Source organism: Phoxinus phoxinus (genome assembly GCF_949152265.1).
Source record: "Phoxinus phoxinus genome assembly, chromosome: 9".
NCBI classification, from domain to species: Eukaryota; Metazoa; Chordata; class Actinopteri; order Cypriniformes; family Leuciscidae; genus Phoxinus; species Phoxinus phoxinus.
This window is the reverse complement of record NC_136884.1, coordinates 29,518,388-29,544,287: the sequence shown is the minus strand read 5'-3', so window position 1 is coordinate 29,544,287 and position 25,900 is coordinate 29,518,388. Positions and strand designations below refer to the sequence as shown.

The window sequence follows — 25,900 nt, the reverse complement described above, 5'->3', positions numbered from 1 at the left end:
TCCAGGGATTCCTCAGTTGGATCCACGGCCTTAACTTTCTCAAGTTGATGAAGTTTCAGCACATGATGTTTTATGTGCTGGACTTTTACTGTAATTGGTAGCTGCTGTACCAAGACTTGGTACAGTGTAGTCTTCCATCTCACTGTCCAAAAGGATGAGCGTAGAATCCCCTTCTGACATGCCAATAATCGTTAGCACTGTCTGTAGTATCTGGCGCTCCACAATCTGGTGAAAAAAAAAAAAAAAAAAAACATCCACACTTATCATGAAATTTAATTAGAACATTTTATTTTCTTAAGTAATTTATCCACTTATTTCAGTTGCTGGCAACACATTTATATCTGGATAATTTAGATAAGTTGTGGGCCTCTCTCACCTGGTTGCCCGTATTGGAACACTTCATTATTATTATATAAATATATATTATATTATCAAATATGTCAGGCTTTCTATTCGTGCTTTATTGATGAAACAACAGAGCTGGAAACATTTGGGTTTTTGACCTGCCACAAGATGGCACTGTTTTCAACATTCCTGATGCTTCGAATGTTTTCCTGAAAAAAAAACCCCCAGCTCATGCATTTTACGTTTTTTGCAATGTTATTCAATGTCATTATTTCATTGAAAAACCTCATTCTAAAACCCCATAAAAACAAACAAACTGTAATGTAATGGAGTGAATGCAAAGAAGCGCACAACAAGATATTAGAATAAACAGTCTTTAATAATATATATATACGGTACTTAGAACACTTAGAAATGAAAAACAGTCAGAACTTAACAAAACAAAACCTAATCCAAATAAAAAAAAGTCAATGATCATGACACACACATTTTAAGCCTCAGTTCACATTTTCACCATCCAGGTATTCCACCTCAACCAGGTCCAGGGATTCCGCCTCCTCAACCAGGTCCAGGGATTCCGCCTCCTCAACCAGGTCCAGGTCCAGGGATTCCGCCTCCTCAACCAGGTCCAGGTCCAGGGATTCCGCCTCTTCAACCAGGCCCAGGTCCAGGGATTCCGCCGCCTCAACCAGGTCCAGGTCCAGGGATTCCGCCTCCTCAACCAGGTCCAGGGATTCCGCCTCCTCAACCAGGTCCAGGTCCAGGGATTCCGCCTCCTCAACCAGGCCCAGGTCCAGGGTTTCCGCCACCTCAACCAGGCCCAGGTCCAGGGATTCCGCCACCTCAACCAGGTCCAGGGATTCCGCCTCCTCAACCAGGTCCAGGGATTCCGCCTCCTCAACCAGGCCCAGGTCCAGGGATTCCGCCACCTCAACCAGGTCCAGGGATTCCGCCTCCTCAACCAGGCCCAGGTCCAGGGATTCCGCCACCTCAACAAGGTCCAGGGATTCCGCCTCCTCAACCAGGCCCAGGTCCAGGGATTCCGCCACCTTAACCAGTCCCAGGTCCAGGGATTCCGCCTCCTCAACCAGGCCCAGGTCCAGGGATTCCGCCGCCTCAACTGGATCCATGGCCTCAACTTTATTTATATGTTTAAGTTTCAGCACATGATTTTTTATGTGCTGGACTTTAACTCTAATTGGTAGCTGCTGTACCAAGTCATTGATACTGCCAGTGTAAAAATGACTTGGTACAGTGTAGTCTTCCATCTCACTGTCCAAAAGGATGAGCGTCGAATCCCCTTCTGACACACCAATAATTGTCAACACTGTCTCTAGTATCTGGCGCTCCACAATCTGGTGAAGAATAAATAAAAAACATCATACTTAGGGTTAAGGTTAGTGTTACAGTTAGATTATTTATTATAAACAGTGAAAATTTATCTAAATTGAATTTCATTAAAGGGGCTGAAAATTAACCAAAATATGCCACCCACTCCTCTCCACACTGTGTAATTACAATTAATTATTAAGTTTTAAGTTTTATACATAATTAATAAAAAAAAAAACTTTTAAATCACTTTGTATTGGACGTCCACTGGTGCAGAGTGAGCGTTTTCAGTTAATTGGAGTTTTATTAAAAGTAATAAAGTTAAGTCAAGAGCAGTGTGTTCTCTTTGCCAGAAAATGTACTCCTGACAGAAAAGTATGCAACTATAAACCTATATAAAGGCCCAGTCATAAAAAAGTCATATACTGTATATAATATGAAATATATATATATATATAGAGAGAGAGAGAGAGAGAGAGAGAGAGAGAGAGAGAGAGAAGAAATCTAACATTTATGCTGTTTTTTTATGCTGCAGGACACAGAGCCAGAAGACATCCACGCCAAGGGTATGAACATTGGGATTGTAACTTGTTCTTTTTTTCCTCTTTGATTTAATGATTTTTGATTCTCCTCTTTGGTTTTGTTATCTTAAGTTCTGACTGTTTTCTATTTCTAAGTGTTTTAAGTACTTTGCATATATGTAAGGTTTAATGCCCGACGAGGTGTCCATTGTCAGGTTTTAATGGACGACGGTGAGGTGTGAAGATGTGTAGTCGCTCATTGTTGTATTAATAGGCTATGTAATATCTAACTAACGTTAGATGTTTGTTTTGATAGAGCAAATTGTTAACGGATACTTTGACTGCCTGTTGCTATGGTTACTCACAGCTGTTGTAGGCAGCGCATTTATTTATTAATTTCGAATGGTAAACAGGCAGTTTCACCAGAACTACTTTACTAGGTGTCCTCTATCACTTTTTAACGGACACCCTGCAGCCAATCAGAATCGAGTATTCACCCAGACCATGGTATAAATATTATTAAAGAATGTTTATTCTAATATCTTGGGCTGGGTATCAATATAGATGTCCCGATTCGATTACGATTCACAAGATCTCAATGCCTGCAGTATAATTATTTCTTCTTATTTTTTATTAGTGACTGTTTACTTATCATTGATAACCTTTGAAATGTATATTTGTTTACCTTGACAGTCGTGTAGTTGGAGTCAAATTTGCCTACTCCATTGGGCTGAATATTGGCTCTTAGGTGGGTGACCTCCACCTTATCGCCGACGTACAGCTCCACCAACGCCTCATCTCTCCATAAAGAGATGTCGTGGAGTTGATTTCCACATCTTAGACAAAGGTCCAGGATGGGAAACTGGGCCCGAGTCATCCTGGCCACTTGCACCTGGAAAATAACAGCCCAGTGTCACAGATGAGTGTTTCTCAGTCCTGGTCCAGGTATCCCCAACACTGAATATTTTCTATGTATTCCCAAACAAGGTTAATTCACCTAAATGTGTATCTCAAATAAGAGTGTTAGGGTACTCTCGGACTGTGATTGAGAAACACAATTATAATAGCTTGCATTTACATTTTTAGTTAAGTAAACCAGGATAATGTACTAGATATTCAATTATGCTTTTAAATTCACTCACTTTCTCAACATTTCCCTGCAGACTCAGGTACCCAGGGCTTTTGCAGATATCCTGTTCTTCCCCAGTTGCACATCGGGAAGGATGACAGAGGACCTCCTTAGCAGCTCTCTCTGCCTCCTCGGTTATGGCCAATGGTGCAGTTTTACATTTTCTGCTTGACCGGTTTATAAATATACACTGCCGGCCATATTTTTTTGAGAGGGTGAAATTTTTAATTACATAGGACCCACCCTCTTCAAACTCTGGGTCACTTGTCATCTGTCCATCTGTCAGGGCTGATAGTGTTGTCACCTTGAATGCTCCAACATCAATTGTGTTGTTGCTGGAGACGAACGTTAAAGCCTTTTGGCTCCTGCAGTTACCCACACACTTCACTTGGAGTGGTGCGCCCTGACTGTAGGGGGTTGCCATCCTAAGAATAATACAAAAAAAAAGGTATGGTTATAACTTTCATAATGTCTTCAATGACCTTTGTATAACATGAAAATATAATGACAAATGACTTGTGTATATATACTTATATATTATTACTATTGATATATTTTTCTTTCTAAATTTCTATTTTCGTTTTCTTTATATTATTACATTTTTGTGTAGCCTAATTATCTTTTTTTTACTGCATATTTCACAGGAATGTATTAATTCATGTGGTTTTATTTATAGTTTAGTTGAAGTTTAGATTTATTTATTGAAAGTCAATGATACAATTTATTTTGAAGTAAAGTTTTTCCTCAGAAAATGAACTCAAACTTAAGCCGGTTGTATGCTTTTGCGTCAACTCCACGCCGTAACTACGCCGTTACTCCTACGGCGTCGTGGCCGTTTTATGGTTCTGCGTCGGGTTGTGTTGCATCGCGGTGCATTTCACCGCGAGAACGCTAGGGGGGCGGTATCACAGCCCTTGTGGTCTGCGTCGCCTCGACGCGTAGTTACAATTTTTTGGAGGTGCACGTCGAGCTACGGCGGAGGGGACGGAGAGGGGTTCGCGTCGACGCAGAACGGTCTGCGGGGGTACGCCGTTGATTCGACGCAGAAGCATAAAAAGGCCTTTAGCCATAACACTATAGACGGCCCTCTTTTTCAATCTTGACAGAATTGTTTTTATTTAATAAATATTCACATCACAAAAAATGTTAATCAACTTCCAATTAATAATCGCGTAAATACATTTCTTGTGAAGTAAAAATTTACCTCAAATTACATTTCCTGCCAGGAATTGGAAAAAGAGCAGCCTCTGACAAGATTTCAGTTTTTAAAATTCATACTCTGACAGGATTTCTCTCTTTTTTTACTTAATATTTCACACAAATTTATTTATTTATTCATGTAGTTGATTTATATATTGAAAGTCATTTATACAATTTCTAATGAAGTAAAGTTTTACCTCAGAAAATAAAATTTCCTGTCAGCTAGTGGAAAGGGCAACTTTCTGATTTTATTATTATTTTTATTTATTTATTTATGTGTAAATTAACATTTCTAAATACATAGTGTTTCAAATACATCAATACATGTTATATCTTCCGTCTCACCTTTAAATCCAGCAGGGGAACAATAGCGCCTTCTCTGGTAAGCGGTGGAGAACTGCTGCTGTGCACATCTTTTAAGCGGGACTCCTGCTGCGTAGCTACCCTGCGTGTGTGCGTGAGCGCGTGCTTGTGCTTGTTTATAAATATCTTTAACGGATAAGGAATTTTATATTATTAGTAATATTTGATTTTATGATATGATTAGTATCTCCTGCGCTGTGTGTGCGTTTTGATAAATAATAATAATTATTTTTATTTATTGTAATAAATATTTTTAACTTGTAATTTATTTGATTTAAAATTACAAAGGCTTTGCACAGCTTTTAACAGACTGGTGGATATCCTGCTCTGTGTGTGAGCACGCTTTGATCAATATTTTTTTTTAACTTGTAATGACTTTCATTTAAAAAAATCCCTGTTTAATCTATTTTGCCTGCAATTGTTTTATTAAATGAATTAGGGTTTAACACTGATATACACGGATTTCCTATTACCCTTTTTGCTGCCTAATGTATTAATTAAACCTTTCCGTTTCTATTGCGGACGAGCCCCCATTTGTTACTGTGGCTGTCTATGGGCTGTGCGCAGCTTTTAACGGACTCTGGGTGCGCGCATCTCCTGCGCGGGGCTTATGTGTGCGCCGGCGTGTTTTGATAAATATTTTCAACTTGTTTTTTTTTTTTATTGTATTAAATATTTTTTTTAAATTGTAATGAATGTATTATAAATGTATTTTGACTAATTAAACTTGATTATAAGGGTATTAGATTTTAGTATATACGAATATAACGGTTGGCCAATTAGACTCTTGAATGCTGCATAACTATGAGTGGTCATTCTGGATTGTTCCAGGCCTGCTGTTTGCGTCGGTTGGGTGAGTAAGAAAATCTGTCTGAGGTAATTAAAATGTGTGTGGGTCAACGAGTTGAATGTAGTTAAACTTATTTGATTATAAATGTTTATAATAGCTGAAACATGACTAATAATTAATTTCCATTAAGCATTACGCTAATAATGTGTCTCGTGAGGAGATTGTGGTAACGGTTTCTGTCTTCCGTCTAACTTAATTGGTTTGTTTTGTTAAAAACATTTTATATCTAAGTTATATACAACTTATATCTTAAGTATTCGTTATTTTGGTATGAAATTGGGCTTTTTGTTCCTGTTTATATGAAATATGGGACGCCATCAGATAAGTTTATGGTAACAATAAACCTAATGTTGGTTGCGTTCATTTTATCCCAAACTAACATTAATAATGCTAACGCTACTTATTTTAGCAGCTAATAGAAACGCATGTCCATCCATCCATACCCGTGTATTATCTGACCTATTTCCCCATTTTGTTTGAGTGTAAACAGGTCGTTGTTGCTGCTGTTGTGTAAGTATTTGAATTTGATTGACATTCTGACAGATTCTCAGCATTTGCTATTAGTTATGGTAAAAACATACATCCTTGATCACTGATAAATTGTATAACAGCAGAATGATTGGCAGATTACAGAGATGAAGAACATAGACATAAAGGGAAATGTTTTTCTTACATTCACCTTACTTTGTGTCCAACTTTTTTTGGTGAATAAATAATACCAATTTGTACATCAATTTCAAATTTACTTATTCATATGATTCAGATTAGTCAATTCTATTTTTAATACTTTACAGTTATTATGTCCATCCATGCAGGCATTTACATTTATTCATTTAGCAGACGCTTTTATCCAAAGCGACTTACAAATTAGAAACAATAGAAGCAATTCAACTAGCAGTAGGACAACAGTATCTAAGTCCTATGACCCTTCACAATACAATCCAACGCAATTTTTTATTTATTTTTTAGAATAGAGAAGAAAGTGTTAGTAGTACTGGATCAAGTGCTGCCGAAAAAGATACGTCTTCAGCAGTTTCTTAAAAATGGCTACGGACGCAGCAGCTCTGGCTGAGTTAGGCAGATCATTCCACCAGCAGGGAACAGTCATGGTAAAGGTCAGAGAGAGAGATTTCGTGCCTCTTTGAGATGGCACCACAAGACGCCGCTCGCTTGCAGAGCGCAAGTTTCTGGATGGCACATAAGTCTGAAGTAATGAGTTCAGGTACAAGGGAGCAGTGCCAGTGGTTGTTCTGTAGGCAAACGTCAGTGACTTGAATTTGATGCGAGCGGCAACCGGCAACCAGTGCAATTTTGTGAGGAGAGGAGTGACGTGTGCTCTCTTCGGCTCATTGAAGACCACTCTAGCTGCAGCATCTGGATCAGTTGCAGAGGTTTGACAGTGCAAGCTGGGAGACCAGCCAGGAGAGCATTACAATAGTCCAGTCTGGATAGAACAAGCGCCTGAACAAGCAGTTGTGTAGCATGCTCTGATAGGAAGGGCCTGATCCTTCTGATGTTGTACAAGGCAAATCTGCATGACCGGGCAGTGCTAGCAATGTGGTCTGTGAAATTCAATTGGTAATCAATTACAACTCCAAGGTTCCTGGCTGATCTTGATGGAGTTATGGATGACGAGCCTAGCTGAATGGTGAAGTTGTGATGAAGTGCTGGGTTAGCCGGGATTACAAGTAGCTCTGTCTTCGCAAGGTTTAGTTGAAGGTGGTGGTCCTTCATCCAGCCAGAAATGTCTGTCAGGCAGGCTGAGATGCGAGCGGCTACCGTCGGATCATCCGGCTGGAATGAGAGGTAGAGTTGTGTGTCATCAGCGTAGCAGTGATAGGAAAAGCCATGTTTCTGAATCACAGACCCTAGTGATGTCATGTAGATTGAGAAGAGAAGTGGTCCAAGCACTGAGCCCTGAGGCACACCAGTAGCTAGATGTTGGGTCTTAGACACCTCACCCCTCCACAACACCCTAAAGGACCTACCCGAGAGATAAGACTTGAACCACTGGAGTGCAGTTCCCGAGATCCTCTTTATCTTTAGGATTGACAGAAGGATCTGGTGGTTAACTGTGTCAAAGGCAGCAGACAGATCCAGCAGGATGAGAACTGAGGACTTGGAAGCTGCTCTTGCCAATCTCAGAGCTTCAATTACTGAGAGCAGAGCAGTCTCAGTTGAGTGTCCGCTTTTGAAGCCAGACTGATTGTTGTCCAAGAGGTTGTTCTGCGTAAGAAAGGAGGAGATCTGGTTGAAAACAACTCGTTCAAGTGTTTTTGCGACGAATGGAAGAAGGGATACCGGTCTGTAATTTTCTAGATGTGCTGGATTTAGAGTGGGTTTCTTAAGCAGTGGGGTTACCCGAGCCTGCTTGAATGCTGTGGGAAATGTACCAGTGTGAATAGATGTGTTTATGATGTGTGTGAGTGTGGGTATAACAGAGGAAGAAATAGCTTGAAGTAGGTTAGAGAGAATAGGATCAAGCGGACAGGTAGTTTGAAAAGGAAGAGTTTGGAGACTTCTGTCTCTGAAAGCAAGGAGAAGGAGGGTAGAGTGTGTGTGTTAGCTGGTAAAATGTGTATGTTAGTTTGTGGATTGGTAAATTGGCCGCTGATGGTGGTAATTTTGTTTATGAAGAATGTGGCAAAATCATCAGCTGTTTGGGTTGATGAAGGAGGAGGGTTAAGAAGGGGGGAGAAGGTTTTGAAAAGCATGCAAGAGACAGAAGAAGGAAGAGAGGAGGGATTGATAAAGACTAAGATCAAAATGATCTTTGGATTTGCGCCCACTTCCTCTAGCTAGTCCGTAACTTTAGAAAACGTCCGAACGGCCATTGGGGAGCGGGTTCGCGCCCGTTGGTTGGCGGACGTGCGCCGACGGGAGCCCCCCAAAGGCTGAGGCCCCCAGATGCAGTTCAGACTTTGTCCTAGGTGAGGCGCCACGCACCCCCCGTCCCACTAACCCACTATATGGCGCAAAGGTCCCGTTGACCCCCCACCCCACTCCCAGGCCACGCCCCTTGTCCCACAAACCCACTATTTGTCCAATAACCCACTATATGGCGCAAATGTCCCGTTGACCGCCATTCCAGGTTCAGTTGTATAAGGACCCTCTGCCGCCGCTTCGCTGGGCTAGGCTCCTGCTGAGAGCGAGAGAAGGGCAAAGAATCAGCGAACACGCACACATCGTCAGTGTCACGACCCAGCTCATAGGTTGTGACAAAAAAGGTAGGATGCAACAACTTAATCAAAAGATAACCGTTTATTTAACAAATTAAACACAAAATGCCGGCAAAAGCAAACAAATCATAAAGCATAACAGAGAGGGACACGCGGGAGAGAGAAACCCCCTCTCTTTCTCCAAGGCAGGAAGCAGGAAGCTCTTATCAGGAAGACACTCGAAGCACAGGTGTCCTCCATTCGCGCTCCGGATTACCGCCCCGCCCCACTGAAACACAAGGACAGCAAAGACATGTATGCAGGCCGTCAGATCAGACAAACGGTTAAACAGACCCACCAAAAGTTGGACTTACCGAATCGGAGTCTGCCATCGGCGGAGTGCTGGCGGCGGGGGACGGACGCTTACTGGTCCCCTTTGGCCCGGAGGAGGTGGCGGGGCGCTTCGGGGTCCCCGGGGGGGCATCCTCAGAATTTAAGTTTCAGAAGGACCCGGCTCAGAATTTCCACCTGCCTGTTGTCTTTGGATAATTTGGTCTCACATTTGGTTCTGGTTCTGCTCCTACTCATGTGTTATAAAGATATAGTAAGTACAATTAATAGAATGGAATGACCTATGCAGCACATTAATAGAATATTTATACATTACCAAGTATGATCTTTCCATTGGAGTCTAATTGCAAATGAGACTTTTGCAAAAACGTCTTCGTGTTCCGTGTGAGATTCCGTGCTGAAGGATGTTTTGAGCAAGAAAAATGTGTGCAGAAGGTCTTAGCATATTCATGAAGTAATTGTTTCTCTTTACTTCAGAAAACACCTGCTCTGCACACTGACTATTGATCTTTCCAGCCAGCTCTGGTACAAGACCAATAGTGCGCAGGACATCTCCCTTGTCTTTACTATTGCTTTGGTGGAAAACGTCACACAGGCAATAGAACTCTCAGGACCCTATCAATGGGTGGCCAAAATGGGTGGCCAATGGGTAAAGCCAGCCAGGGAAGAAGAACCTTTAGCTTTCCTTATTTTGCTTTTTGTATGTTTTCAGAGGAGGGGTCTTGTACTCTGCCCTCAAAGGGATGATGGAAAGGTGGGTGAAGTGGTTTTCGATTATTTGTGTGTGCCACTAATCCTCTAGGGTAATCATAAATTTTGATATTTGGAAAGTGTTTCCAAGACAAGAGAAGGTCTGCAAAGTCACGGGGACTCTCTGCTCTCAAGTTAAATTTAGTAGAGTACACAAAACCACAAGGACACATTATTACGCCCAGGCCACCCTAAAAGCATACTAAACAATTGAATGAAAAGTACATTTTCTGAAAGATCAGTGAAACCATTCCAATAACACACATGAAAATATATAAGTACGAGTAATTTCTTTTTTAGGCAGTTTGTCATATATTTCATTAATGTTTATTTTGTAGTACTGTATTGTTAACTTCATCGAGTAACAAAAAACATCACTCACCAGAAGCACCTGTTCATACACCTTGTTGTAAGTCACTCTGTTTGACATTTTATTACGAAGCCTGAGAACGAGATCCATTTTGGATCCAACATTATCGACCCCACACTGTCGACATAGGTTTTTCAAATCGAAAATATCTGATCAAATATGCAAATTTGTGAGTAGGTTCAGCAAAAATAAATGACTATAAAATTATAATATTTATTAATAGACCCTATACATACCACTGGGCTATGCAGCCAACAGTGCAATACTAGCTTAATGTGGTAAACCCAAACCCTTCTGAACAAATTAAACAACTATTTACTTTGAGGTGGAGCAGTTCATCACCAAGTCTTTCCTCAGTAAAAGGCACATCAATGTCACTCCCATCTTTTGAGGATTTAATCTTGGCACTCTCTGTGTTTAATACCATGGCCGATTCCCTTGTTTTTGGACCAGTTGTGGTAACTAGGTGAAACTGTAAATGGGTTTTCTTTGCCACCTTGAGGAGAAAAATACAGCTATTTATTGCAACACTCTAACCATACAAAATGAGACTAGCAATGCATGATATATTGGGGAGAAAAACGAAATTCCGACATTTAGTTTTAATGTATATATAATATATAGTATTTTTTTATCTAGTTTTCCAGTTTAAATATAAAATAAAAAAATCTTACATTCAGACGTGTCACGGGGTGACAAAAACCTGAACGGGACCAAGAACTGGTGAATGCACTGCGAATTTGTTGCCATGGCAGCGAGGCCAATTGCCTGAGTGACAGCAGGTGTGGGGCAATCACAGGGAACGCTGTGAGAGGGGCACATATTCAGATGGGGCTTTAAAAACAGAGAGAAAACAGACTGTGGGGTGGTTCTCCTCCCCACCTGGGGGTTCTCCTCCCGTGTGAGACTGTGTTGGACAGCGGGTTGTTCCTTTTATTGAGGCTTGAAGAGAAAGGAAGGATTGAAGGATTTGTCAGCGAAAACCTAAGGAATATCGTCAGCAGTGGGAAAGACGCAAGTGATGAGTATTGGATCCGTTGTTTATATGCACTAACACTGAAGTGGTGTTGAGAGTTTGGAAGTGTGTGGCACGAGTGATCTATCACACCGAGTGAATTGTTGATCTGTCTCCAACTTCAGTCCTCTCTTTGCTGAATATAACAACCGCTGCACCGTTCTTCTGCTTTTCTTGGAGTGAAGTCAAGTCCTGACCAAAGACGAGGTCCGACCTGGTGGGAGAAAGACCTGTGGGTGAGTGCTGGCCCTAATGCACGGTGTGTGAGTGGAATTACAATGCCTGAAGTGACGATTCACCCGGTTTGTGCTGTGAAGTGAAACTGTTGTGTGGAGAAATAATAGAAGTCTGCCGTGCACTCTTCCCATACAGTCTTCCACCCGCTGTCTCCAAAGGAAGGTTTTGATAAAGCAAGAGCCCAACTTCCTCCGTGAGCAGACCCGGCTCTGTTAACGCTGAGTGCTTCATATATCGCTGAACTGTTAAAGTCGTGCTGTGTTTGTTCCAGTGTCCAGCCAAGTAGAGCGTTTTGCTCAAGTGTCCTCCCCGCCTTGTGGTCTTCACACGCCCCTGTTGGAAGCCTTTGCCCTGTTCAGAAGAAGAGAGAGGTATATCAGTTGAAGTTTCATGTACTGTTGCAACCGTTAAGACCTTCCTGTACTGTTTCAGTGCTCAGCCGAAGTGGAGCGTTTCGCCCAAAGTGTCCTCCCCGCCTGGTGGTCCCCACACGCCCTATGGGAAGTCTCTGCCCTGTTCAGGAAGAGAGAAGTGGTCTCCACACGCCCTATGGGAAGCCTCTGTCCTGTTCAAGAAGAAGAGAAGGGACTCGCTGGCCCCCACACCTGAGTACCTACCGAGTGACTTACCTGGACGCCGCGAGGACCTCCCCTGAGCCCCCTTCAACGAGCCCCCGGCCCGCCACGATCGTTCCTCTCCTCCCATCCCAGGAGGTCCAGAGACGCTTGAACTGCCCTGGTGGCTAGAAGACGATTTTAATTAGGACCTATTCAATTTCCCACTTTTAATATAATAAAAGAAACTGTTATTATTTTTATTCTCTTGTCTGTCTGGTCCTTTGACACGTTCCTCGAGGTGGTTCCCGGTTTTCAGGGGTGGGTGCAGTCTGGCTTGGCCCGCCCCGACCTGTGACAGACGCATTTGGTAGAAAAGCAAAACAGCAAGTCTTGTTTTCTAAAACTAATTCCAAAATTAGTTTATGCTTAAAACAAGCTAAATATTTGGCAGTGGGATAACAAAAATGAACATATTAACTATTATTATAAAGATAATTATTAAGAGAAAACAAGTAATTTTGCTTCTCCAGTAAATGCATCATCATGTGAGAATTTTTGTATATTTATGACTTTTGGAAAATTGTTGCAAATATTGCATTAAGGCCCTTTCACACTGGACACGATTTTGACGCACGAATAATTTGCGCGATGGTTTTATTTTTTGATCAGCTGTTTGTGTAATGAGTGCTTTCACACTGAACGCGAATGTGCTGCGGCGAAAAAACGACTTATAATTTTTCCGCTTCGTTGTCGTTTTTTTCTTTTCTTGTGCGGCTAAAGAAAATGTTTCAGCCAATCACATACAAGGAAACAAAGGTGACGTCACCACTACAATGACGGATATTCTGATTGCTTGAGTGTCGACGAATCCTGTTTTGTTTGACAAAACGAACAAATACTACAAGGACAATGATTTGAAAAACAATGTGTGGCGTAGCATTGCCATCCAACTCGGTTATCACGACTGTGAGTATGTTGTGTGATAATTTTTGTTGTATAGTCCTGAGCTGTGTAGGCTAGCAGGCTAGACTACATTTGAGATAGAAAGATTATCGTCTTTCTCAATAAACCAAATCACCATTATCGTCAAAGATAGAGACAGGGACCGTGTTTACTTTGAAAATGTAACATAAAATGTAGTGAGAGCTGCTTTTAGTGTACTATACATTCTTTGTGTGATATCTACAGCTTCTAGTCGAACGATTTTAACTTGTTACTTCATGTGTTTCATGTATTGTGTATTGACATTACAAAACGCACTATTTAGTTGAAGACGCAAAAAAACCTGTGGAAAAACCTCAGGGACACCTATGTGAGAAAAAGGAGAGAGGAAAAGGAAACTAAAAGTGGACAGGCTGGAAAACAGAAGAAGAGGTGGAAGTATATGGAGTGCATGAGCTTCCTTGAGGCTTCTACTGTACTTCTTTCAGAAGGTAGCTGTAGCCTGTTCAGTTATTCAGATCTATAAGCTTTTTTTTCTTTTCCTTTTAAGTTCTCTGAAATACAGCGATGAAGTTGAAAAATAATGCAGAGTTTGTATAATGAGGTATTATACTGTATTCCTGTATAATGACAGGAAAGTTTACATAATGCTTTTGAACAGGGTCTGCAGCAATCTTGAGGAGGAGCAGCAGGTGGCAGATGATGCAGGTCAGGGCACATCCGAGAGCGAGGTGGAGCCTTTCTGTCCACCTCCTCAGAAAAGGAAGTCTAAGGACTTTTTTGAGGATTATTTATCGAGGAAAGTAGACCAGGGAGGACCAGAAAGTCAGGCAGCGAGAGAAATTTTTTTTTATGAGCCTAGCCCCAGCCATGAGAAGGCTGCCTTCAGAGTGGCAGTCCTGGCTAAAAATTAAAATTCAGGAGATGGTTCATGGGGTGGAGTTTAGCCTTTCGTCTACGTCAACGTACACTGTCCTATAAGTTTATTTTTTAATATTGTGTTGTCATTTATTATTATTTTGTGTCCTTTAAGTTCTGTCTGTTCTTGTTTAGTTACTGTATACATCTCAACAAATAAATAATAATCAAGATATTGGTGTTTTTTCACTGGCTTTTAAAGGTCTTAAATTATCAAAGTACAAACTATTAACACATTTATAGTGAAATAAGCATTTAAAGAGTAGAAATGAATAGGCCTATATGAATTACAATGGATAATACATAACATAAAATAACTTTGTTTGAGACTTTAATCCAATGATGAAAAACAAAACAAAAAGGGAGTAAATTAAGAACTGGGGTTGTCAATAGAAAAAACTTTCTGATTTACATTTTTTAAACTGTTGCTTTAAATGGATTCACAATGATAAGTGCACAGTAGTGTGCTGTGTTAAATGCAGCTTTGGAGGCAAAGGGCCTTTAATCTGCATTTAACAAAGCACGCTACAGTGTGCTTATCATTGTGAATCCATTTAATGCAAAAATTTTCCTATGTTCAGAAATAAATCAGTCATGTCATAGAGGGAGACCTTGGTTCACATGAGGAACCTGCCATGGAACTGGGCCCGCAGGAGAGTTAAAATAACGTCTGAATGTGTCCCGCACCCTCATGCCTCAGCTGATGCCATGTTCCCTCGAAGACCTCTAATGTCACCCAGCTCACTGCCCTCTGCTCTATCAGAACTGTCAGGCTCTGCACCGTGGTTCCCATTGGCCCTTCGCAAGAAGTTGTGCAGGATGCAAGTTATGCAGGAAGTTGGAGAGCCGGTAGTTGAACACGCGCTGGTCATCTGGCAGGCGTCTTCCAGGGTAAGGACGGAGAGGTAAAGTTATAAAAAAAAAAGCCTCATCTGCAACAATAACAAATGGTAACGCCCCCAGCTCTGGTGCAGATGAGAAGGCTCCGGAACGTTTAAACTAAAGAATTGGAAAATATTCCACCATCGCTGTTGCTGCCTGATGCCCCTACATCCACCACTAGGAAGCGGTAGTCAGCATCAACCAAGGCAAGCAAAACCACAGAGAAGGTGCCCTTATAATTGAAAAACTAGGAGCCAGAATTAGCTGGTGCTTGAATCACAATGTGCTTCCCATCCAAAGCACCGATACAATTGGGGAAGTTCCATTTTTCAGAGAATCTCAGGGCAGTTGTCTTCCAGAGCTCCTCATGACTGGCATGTAGGTGTCTTTTAAGGTCTCCCAGAGGACATCACAGGTTTGCTTCACAATGATGGACACAGTGGAAATTCCAAGGCGGAAACTGGCGGCTATGATGGTGAAAGAATCCCTAGTGCTAAGGAATCTGAAGGATATAAATGAGGAGAATTAATATTTTATCAATAGTAAAAAATTGTTGTTTCAGACATGTGATTATTACAATAAAAGGTAAAACTGTTCCTGGGTCTTCTGTGATGCTTTTATTCAGTTATATCCTGTCATTGTGTGTTATTGTTAGGGGCCAAGCACCGAAGGTGTGGAGGCACCTATTGTATCTGTTCCCGTTCTTATTATTCTTCTTCTTCCCTTTTCCGACTGGGAGTCTATGGCAGCCCATAGAACCGCTTGCGGGAAAGTTATGAAATTTGGTACACTGATAGAGGACAGTCTCCAACTCAATCCCTCTATCACCACCAACTGTCCAAAGTTTGACTCATGTTTATGCTAATAATTTTTAACCATAATGGCTAGAATCACAATTCCTTTGTCCTCTTATTTTTTGGCTCAAGCCAATTCGATTGCACCCTATGACGTACTTTTTCATCATGACAATTTGTCCGCCATTTTGAATTGTTTGAAAAACCTACTTTTTCTAACTCCTCCTAGGCTGTTGCCCTGATTTTCACAAAAATGTAACCAGATTATCTTCAGACCGTGCCGACAAAAAGTTCTGTATCTTCAGACCGTGCTGACAAAAATTACAAAAAAAGTAATTTTACGTAGCAATTGCAAAAACAGACATAAGGCTGTATCTCCGCAACGCATTATCGTATTCGGACCAAACTTGGTACATGTCATCATAAGCATGACCTGAGGCTACATGCTGCGTTTCTGCGCAGTGCCACCTACTGGTGGAAAAATGGCTATTTTTAATTATAACTACTGAACGGTTTGTCCAAAAATCATAAAAGTGGTCCAACTTTAAACCATTTTGAATTTTGTGCTAAAATGCTGTATTTTATGAACGCATGAACAAATTGTTACAAAACTCAGTATGTTTATTGCGGGAAAGTTATGAAATTTTTTACACAGATACAGGACAGTTGGAACTGTCTCCATAGCAAATTTGACGAATTTTCCCAGATCGGCCATTTTGAATTTTGTGCTAAAATGCTGTATTTTATGAACGCATAAACATATCGTTACGAAACTCAGTAATGGGTCATCAGTAGGATGCCCTGAAGGAGCCTGAAAAGTTTCGAACCAGCACCACCTAGTGGTAAAATAAAATTTTCAAATGCCTTTAACTGGTCTGACAATCCCAGCCATGTAGGCATGTCTTGTCGTCTTCTTTGCGCTTGGCCCCAGTGATTTCTGCTTCCAGCTATATTACTACATTTGTTACCTTGTTTAGCTCTACTTAAACAATTGAAGAGTATCTTTTGAACGTTTATTTAAACTATAGGTCTAGTAGTTAAAAGTGTATCTGTAATCCATAGACATCAGGGGCGGATTGGCAATCGGGAATACCGGGAACAATCCCAAAGTTCAAAGTACCATTTCAGAAAAATTCAAAGGTCCATTTCAGGCTGAACCTTCCGGTGGTCAAAAAGTTTTTTTTTTTTATGATATGCTACGGGCCTTGCCTCCCAACTTGGACTGATCCTCGTTTTTCCTGACATCCGATTGGCTCAAATGCGCCGATCAAAGGAGTATACTTTGGGTTTGGGTTTGTGTGAAAGAGACAGACGGTAAAAATGGCGGAAAGAAGAGAAAGAAATGGGTGGGGCTGAAAAAATAAGAATGAAAAATAAAAAGAATGTTGGCACAAGAGGCAGCTAAATGCGCCAAATTAACAGACCTTTTCCCCAGTGAAAAGGGTGCTGTGGCAGGAGGTGCAGATGAGGAAGGACCCAGCAGGATGGACAGGACAGTTGCACGATTAGTGATGCATTTATTAAATGGGGAAAGATCAAAGATAACGTCAGTAAATTATGGAGTGCCGCAAGGATCTGTATTAGGCCCTCTGCTATTCAAAATTTATATGCTGCAACTTGGTAATATTATAAGAAAACATGGAATAAGTTTCCACTGTTATGCTGATGACTCTCAACTATATATTTCATCACGACCAGATGATAACATTAAATGATCTAAAATGACAGAGTATGTTAAAGATATAAAATATTGGATGACGTGTAATTTTCTGATTGGTATTACTGATTGGTCCAAAAAACTGCCCACAAAACCTCTTACAATACAACCTTAATCTAGAAGGACATCCTGTTACTTTATCCTCTACAGTAAAAGACCAGGGTGTTATACTAGACCGCAACTTGTCTTTTGAAAATCATATTTCAAATGTCACAAGAACAGCCCTTTTCCACCTTAGAAACATTGCTAAGCTACGTAACATGCTATCTGTTGCTGATGCAGAAAAGTTAGTTCATGCATTCATGACCTCGAGACTAGATTACTGTAATGCTTTATTAGCTGGTTGTCCTGCATCCTCAGTAAACAAGCTACAGTTAGTCCAAAATGCAGCTGCTAGAGTTCTTACTAGGTCAAGAAAATATGACCATATAACACCAATTTTATCATCTCTACACTGGTTACCTATTAAGTTCCGTATCAATTACAAAGTATTGCTACTGACCTACAAAGCCCTAAATGGTTTAGCTCCTGTGTATTTAAGGGATCTTCTATCGCCATACAATCCATCGCGCTCTTTAAGATCGCTAAATTCAAAGCTTCTGGTCGTACCTAGGATATCTAAGTCCACTAAAGGAGGGAGGGCGTTTTCACATCTAGCTCCTAAACTCTGGAATAGCCTTCCTGATATTGTCCGAGGCTCAGACTCGCTCTCCCAGTTTAAAACTAGATTAAAGACGCATCAATTTAGCCAAGCATTCACATAATGCATCTCATACCTTTTATACTACAGTTAAATCAGATCAAATGCATTCATATTATGAACAGCAGCTACGCTAATTATTTCCCATCTGCCTTTTTTGTTGTTATCCCGGGACGAGAGACAACCCGACGCCTGTGAAGAGACGACTCGACGCCTGTGAAGAGACGACTCGACGCCTGTGGAGAGACGACTCGACGCCTGTGAAGAGACGACTCGACGCCTGTGAAGAGACGACTCGACGCCTGTGAAGAGACGACTCGGCGCCTGTGGAGAGACGACTCGACGCCTGTGAAGAGACGACTCGGCGCCTGTGAAGAGACGACTCGACACCTGTGGAGAGACGACTCGACGCCTGTGAAGAGACGACTCGGCGCCTGTGAAGAGACGACTCGGCGCCTGTGGAGAGACGACTCGGCGCCTGTGGAGAGACGACTCGACGCCTGTGTAGAGACGACTCGACGCCTGTGACGATACGACTCAACGCCTGTGAAGAGACGACTCGAAGCCTGTGAAGAGACGACTCGAAGCGTGTGGAGAGACGACTCGAAGCCTGTGGAGAGACGACTCGACGCCTGTGAAGAGACGACTCGACGCCTTTGGAGAGACGACTCGACGCCTTTGGAGAGATGACCCAATGCCGGCGATGTTATGCCCTAAATTTATACATGATTAACTAACTGTATTTTTGTATGTACATTTCTGAAATGCATTTTCTGTAAAGCTGCTTTGAAACAATATGTATTGTGAAAAGCGCTATACAAATAAATTTGAATTGAAATTGAATTGAACAAGATGGTGGGCCAAGGACCAGGCCCTAAGCAAGATATTTGGCTGTTTTGGTAACCCTGACAATGCTTTGTATGTTGATTTAATCATTACACTGAAAAGGATCGTGAAAGATATGTCAATCAAAGCACATGTCAGAGCAAGAGCTAAGGGGTACATGGAGTCCCTACAGAAGCATGAGACGGTGCTGACAGCGCAGATATTCTTGAGAATCTTTGAGATTACCTCACCGCCCTCCAAATACCTCCAGACCAGTGCCATGAACCTAATCACTGCTCATCGACTAGTTATGGGGGCCCAAGACAGCCTAAAATCCTGCAACAGGGTCATGGATGGTGTCACAAAAGCTGCAAATGTCTTTGTTGAATGGGCTAACAAGGTGCTGGAGGAGAATTGATCTAAAGAGGTGGTTCAGGGGGCTCTACCTGAAAGAAAAAATCTGAAAGAAGTCCATGCCAGGTGAAGTAGCAGAGGAAGAACATTCGTTGAATACAGAGGATCAGTACAGGATCAAGGTGCACAATGTCATTTAGGACACAGTGATTAAGTGAGCATTCAGACTCGCTATTCTGCAAATGGAGCTCTTTATGACGATTTTGCATGCCTTGACCCAAGGAATTTTGGAAGTATGGACATTACTTTTCGCTCGTCGAAATTAAAGACAAAAATGCAGTGGTGAGTTGTCAATTATGTGCAGGTGTAAAGAACATATCCACATCTAAGATTAGCAATTCAAATCTTATGAAGCACTTGTTGAAGCAACACACTTTCGACAAAGTTAGTAGCGAAAGACCACAGCCCAACGGATGCTGATCGGTCGAGCTAAAATGTTTATTGTGTTTGACTGTTCATATTTAAATTTAAAAAGCAGACATAAAAGTTTCTTTCCCTAGTATCTAATTACTTTTGATATACAGTAATTAGTAAAGTAATTCAATTACATTCAAAAGAAGTAACTAGTAACTGTAGCTAATTACTAGTTTTCAGCGGCAAACATGTCGGGCACATATCTGGGATGCAAGCTTTGGTCCGCAGAGTACAGCTGCTTGCCATTCGTCCACTGTGAGCCGCATTGTGTGAACCGGGTCACTCAGGCAGTCTCCTCATCCGCACCAGTTGTGAGCGATGCCCTCACATGGATCCATGACCTGGGTTGTTTGTTTGGCCAGTCTGGGAAGTTCAAGACCATCTTCAAACAGATAGCCATATCTGAAAATGGCTCATTCACCACTATTAAGCCATGTGTGCCACAAAATGGACTGTGCGCACACCAGCCATCAAGTCAGTCAGTTTGCAAGGGAAAGCAGTATCAATTGGCGGGATGTTACAGGCTGTGGATTGCACCAAGAAAGCCTTCGTGGTGAAGAGAACAAGTGATTCATTTATGAGTCTTTACTCAAGAGCGGTAGAACTCGCCTCATCTTTTGATCTCGAGCCAATAATGCTGCCACATATTAGGAAACCATCCAACCGATATGGTGGGCCAGCAAACAGTCACATCCCATCTTCTGCAGAGGAGTACTTCCAAGTACAGTTTTTCTGTGCCACCGATACAGCTGTCACTCCGCTGGATAACAGATTTAGCTAGGAGGGCCTTGGCCACCTGGCCAAGTTGGAGGAACACCTTCGGACAGGAGTCGAGTGAGGCAGTGGAGCTGTACCCGGAGTTGGACGCTGAGCTGCTGCAAATGCAACTGGCTATGCTGAAATCAATACCAGTTCCATTCTTGCCAGGAGGTCAGTCAGATCCTGAAGACCATTGTGCTAGAAGTGAGACGGCTGTTTCACCAAGTGGAGGCTCTGGTTAGGCTGTTGCTTGTGGTCCCTGTGTCTTCTTGCGAAGCTGAGCGGAGTTTCAGTGCCCTGCGACGTTTGAAGACCTGGCTCCGCTCCACAATGACACAGTCACGGCTAAACAGCGTATCAGTCTGCCATGTCCACAGGGAGAAACTGCAAAATATTGACAGAAAAGACATAGCTGTGGCCTTCATTGGAACATCCGAGAGGCGTTCACATCTCTTTGGCAAATTTTAGTAGAGTTTTTTCCAAATCCTGCTGAGATGTCCTTTTAACCCTTTCTATATTTTTAAGCTGATAATAGGCTGACTTTTTAATTGTCTTTTAATCGTTCCTCTTTTGCTCCAAAAACGACCATGAGGTGGTCTTCCTGGTTTCTGCATCGCTTGGATTTCTATGCTTCGGTCAGGTTGGCAGACTTGTAGATGGTAGAGTTGTTTTTTGGCATTCCCAACACAAGTCAGTCATTGGCTTCGTCCGGACTATGGCACAAGGGTCTTCCACAGGCGCCGAAATGTCACAATGTTGACCACCCGATGTTCTGATAAAACAAAGTTTGGGAAGAACTTCCTCAATTTGGTTTTGATGCACTATTAATGCACTTTAAAACTTTTTTAAAACCAAAAGGACGAGGCACCGCGCGATACTTGGCCCAGGAGATCACGGAGAGACGCGCCAGGTAAGCCTTCATTCTCACCAGCCGTCCGCTGCGTTTATCAACGGTGTCGCTTACGCCGGTGATGTAGAGCCGAAAAACGGCAGAGGGAAGCTGGGATCTCAGATAGGAACGGGGGCAGTGTATTTTGCTCACCATGATCAAACTTAACAGTAAGTCGAATATCCAGTAAGCTTTGGCGCTCATACACTAGTAAAGAGTCAACATGTTGAACGACGAGTGACGCAAACAACATAAACACACACAATGACTGCAGGATAAGACGGCGGGCCACACACACTGGTGCCATCTTGAATCACTAGTCACTAGAAAGAAATCAATGGCCCGAGACAAGCTACTTGTCTGTGTTAAAATATGTGTACTGACAAAACAATGTTTTGATTGTGATTGCTGTATGCTATTAACAGGTCCAGTGATTTGGATCATGGGCAGCAGTTACATTGGTCGTGGGGAAGAGAGGGCCAGAGAGACCATAGGGGGCCAAGGTTCACTGGTTTGGCTGGGGTGGACTTCGATGGCACGTACTCCTTCCTTTCTTCTAGAGGTCCCTTAGAAGAGCAGCCCCGGATGTCCTGCTAATTCACTGCGGCGGGAACGACTTGGGATGCAGGAAGAGCATCGATCTCGTCGCAGCAATAAAGCAGGGTCTGCAACATCTCTATCGGCATTTCCCTCCGATGATCATCGTGCTGTCTGACATCACCCAGAGACGTCGGTGGAGATCTGGCCTTCCGGGGAAAATTTACAAGTCCCATAAATGGGTGAACAGTGTCATGGCTACCTTTGTCTTGGGAATGCAGCGTATCGTGCATCACCCTCAAATTATATTTAACAAGCCTCAACTGTTTCTTAGGGACGAAGTTCATTTATCCACTATGGGTAATGATATTTTTTTAAATAATTTAGCTGAAGGCTTGAGTCTTAATCCAGTAGGGGTGATGCTGGATTAAACCTCTCAACATGTTTTAAACATGAAACAGTTGAAGATTGTTAAATTCTTTTGGGGTTGTGTATGTGCCTTTTGTTTTATACATTGTCACATTGGTAGACATAACACTGTTCAATAGTCACTACTCTTTCTCCCCTCCGTGCCATTTATGCATCACCCTAGCCATCCACCCCATGGCCTCTCTCTTTTATTCCCTACAACGAATGTAGAGAGGGGATAGGGATACATTTCAGACCAAAGTCTTTGAAATCTCTGCCGTTGTTGCCGAATTAAAAATAAAGGCCTCAGCTCGTGCGGACACTTCCACAAATACATCAAAGGGAGTTTGAGCACCTGGACACAGTTGCATTAAACATAATAATAACTAATGCTGTCAATGTTAACGCATGCAATTTTTTTTGTCCAGTTTAACGCGTTAAAAATAACGTAGCATTCGTTTTTTCTGTCATCCTTTAGCGTTACATTGATCATGCTCTGGTTTTAAAGGGCACCTATTATGCCCCTTTTTACAAGATGTATTGGTCTTGGGTGTCCCCAGAATGTATTTGTGAAGTTTCAGCTCAAAATACCCCACAGATCATTTATTATTACCATTTGAAAATGTCATTTTTGGGGCCTGTTTTGGTGTATACCACCTTAAATGTAAATGAGCTGCATATCCCCGCCCTGCTTTTGGATGAGGGCGTAACTTAAACATTTCTCAGTTGCATACCTATGGCAATAAACAGTCGGTAGAAGCAGAATGGCTGAGAGTGAGAGACCCGCTGTTCTGTATAGTATTCAGCCGTACATGTATGAACCGGAATCATACCCAGATGATGAAGAGACACGAATGAGAATGGACCAGGACGTCTCGGAATGATTATTTAATACATGTATGTACTTAAAGAGTTTTAATCGTCCCCTTTGCAATTATGGATGTGCAACACACACACACACACATACTGTGATAACGTTTGTGCTATTTTTCTAAACTACACACACACATACTGTGATAACATTAGCTACGTACAAACGAAATTACATTTATGTGAGAGGGTGTTGCGTCATATTGATATTAACATTTTAATGTCTTTACAGAAAACATACACAGTTTTAAGACAATATCTTTAAAATAAATTGTATAAATGCGTGGTTACACACTATACAAACAAGGTTTACATTATATACAAAGACATCCTACGCTACGACAATAGCTTCAGCTGCATTTGTTGTTGAACTGGCTGACAGATAATGTTACATCGACTGTAATGACTATTTGCTCAAAAATCATAAAACACACTTACTTCTTCTGGAGGTGAAGCTGGATCACGAACAGTAAGCAACGATCCACACTTGAGGATTAACTTTGAAGTCCATTTCTAGGAGACATTACCGGCTGTCGTTGGAAACAATGGCGGATTGTGTACAGATCACAGAGGGCGGGGTCTATGCCAAATCCACAGTGTCAATCAAACCACGTCGGTGGGGCTTGTGCATTTCTACGTCACATTGCATAGAATCTTAGAACAGCTTGTTCTGAGAGAGTGCTTATGATTTATTGAGATTTTTATCATTATAGAGTGGTTGTGCACACACACTGCCAACACACATTTATGTTCAAACACCACGTGAAAGTGAATTTTGCATAATAGGTGGCCTTTAAAACATTCGAGTGCAAAAACAGGTGGGTATCAGGGGATAACAAGGACATTTAATAAGATTACAAGCGCATACTACTGGCAAGGCATCTTTCCAGATGTCACAAAGTGCGTAAGATATTTGTAGACTCAAATTCTCGATCCACGAAATGGTTTCATACAGCCCCTCAAGTGTAAATAATGGGTACGTTATGTAGAGGTCACGACATATTATATTTAGGCCACAAGAGCATATATTTTATTAAATACTTAATGGTGTTAAGTCATGTCCTCAATATCCTATGTTGAGTTTGAGACCCTGATGTAGTTGAACAAAGTAATGTGTTTCTGTTGTTTGCAATGTTACAAACTCCTTTTTATTTTTAAGATGGCCCATTGTCAGCGTAATGATACTATTAAAACAGTGGCTCCAGTGTTGCACCCTATCAAGGTCACTAAAGCCTGGAATGTCATAGGAATGGATTTGATGGGACCATTTCCAACCAGTCCTAAGGGGAAAAAGTATGTCCTTACAATGACTGACCTCTTCACCAAATGGATTTTCGCCAAAACCCTGAGGTGTAAGACCACAGTTGATGTGGCTAAAAGGGTCTTAAGAGCATTTCATTTTTATGGACTGGTTGAAAGAATCATCACAGAACAGGGGAGGGAGTTTGTGAACCAGGTTATTATTATTTAGTTAAGATTTTTTTTTTTTTTTTTTTTTCCTATATGTTCTAAGAATCTACCATGTCTTCGACACCTTTCTTATAACAGCTAAATGAGGACATATTTAAGTTCTTGGGTGTGAAGCAGTGTGTCACATCAGCTTACCACCGATGGACAAAATGGACAGGATGAGCGGACTAATTAAACTATAAAGAGGGCATTGTCAAAGTATCGCAATGACTTGCAGAATGACTGGGACGAAAATCTAGAGGATGTGGTGCATGCCATCAACACCTCAAAGCAGGTGATTGTAACTGCTTAATTTTTTTAATCATATTATATACAATTGTAAATGTAATTTGTTGAAAGACTTTTTTTTAGGGCTCTACAAAGTATAGACCATTCTCTTTGATGTTTAACCGGCACCCAGTCACGCCAGAGGTTTTAAACACGAAGGTAGTATTTGAGACAGATTGGTGTAAATCAGATATTCTGAATGTTGACATGGACACACGGATAGCAGAGGGGACTGTACTACATGTAAAGGTGATTGTTTGTAGTATGAACTATAAGTAAGTAATAATTCAAATTATTTAATGTATTCTATTCAGTCTTTTTATTATACATTATTTTCATAAGGTGCAGGATTACATTGGAAAAGGCACAGGGGAAGCAAAAGGCGGAGTTCGAGTCCCGGAAAAGAAAAAATGTGAAATCATTTCACATCCACGAAGGAGAGGAGGTATTTAAAGCAAACAAAAGAAAAGAGGGACGCAAAGGTGGACGTTTAGAGGGGAACTGGAGAGGCCCTTTTCTAGTCAAATACATTACCGGAAAAGGGGTGGCTACACTTGCAGACAAATCAGGCAACATGTCCCAACTCAAACCATACCTGCGGCGTGACATTAACCTGGATGGTGAGAAAGGCAGTACATTACAATAGATGGTCCACTTTTTGAAGTAAATGTTTATGGCATTTTTTAAATATTACATACAACCTTTTTCTGATTTTCATGATTGTTACTGCCTGAAGACAGACATGGCAGGAGGTGATGCATCACGCACAGGTATGCTTTCTTTGATTTTGATATTAGAGTTTATTTTGTGTATTTCTTATTTATGTGTAAAAATTTACATTTAGTAACTTTGGCAAAGATGTATGACTGATCCAAACGTGCTTACAGACATTGTTAATTTTTCTGTGGATCGCTTTCAC

At 41.6% G+C, this 25,900-nt stretch overlaps 1 long non-coding RNA gene across 5 annotated transcripts; it reads right to left on the bottom strand.

Moving 5' to 3' along the window:
• Positions 1-5,609: 5,609 nt before the first annotated feature.
• On the bottom strand, positions 5,610-11,141 carry LOC307003745. 5 transcript variants are annotated; one of them, XR_013798794.1, is made up of 4 exons: positions 11,041-11,141; positions 9,563-10,862; positions 9,270-9,434; positions 5,610-9,184 (listed from the first exon to the last, which is right to left on the bottom strand). It is a non-coding gene; the product is annotated as an uncharacterized lncRNA (long non-coding RNA). The 5 variants fall into 5 exon arrangements; XR_013798796.1 differs by having other exon boundaries at positions 5,610-7,531; positions 7,726-9,184; positions 9,563-11,135; XR_013798797.1 differs by having other exon boundaries at positions 5,610-7,963; positions 8,793-9,184; positions 9,563-11,135.
• Positions 11,142-25,900: the final 14,759 nt, after the last annotated feature.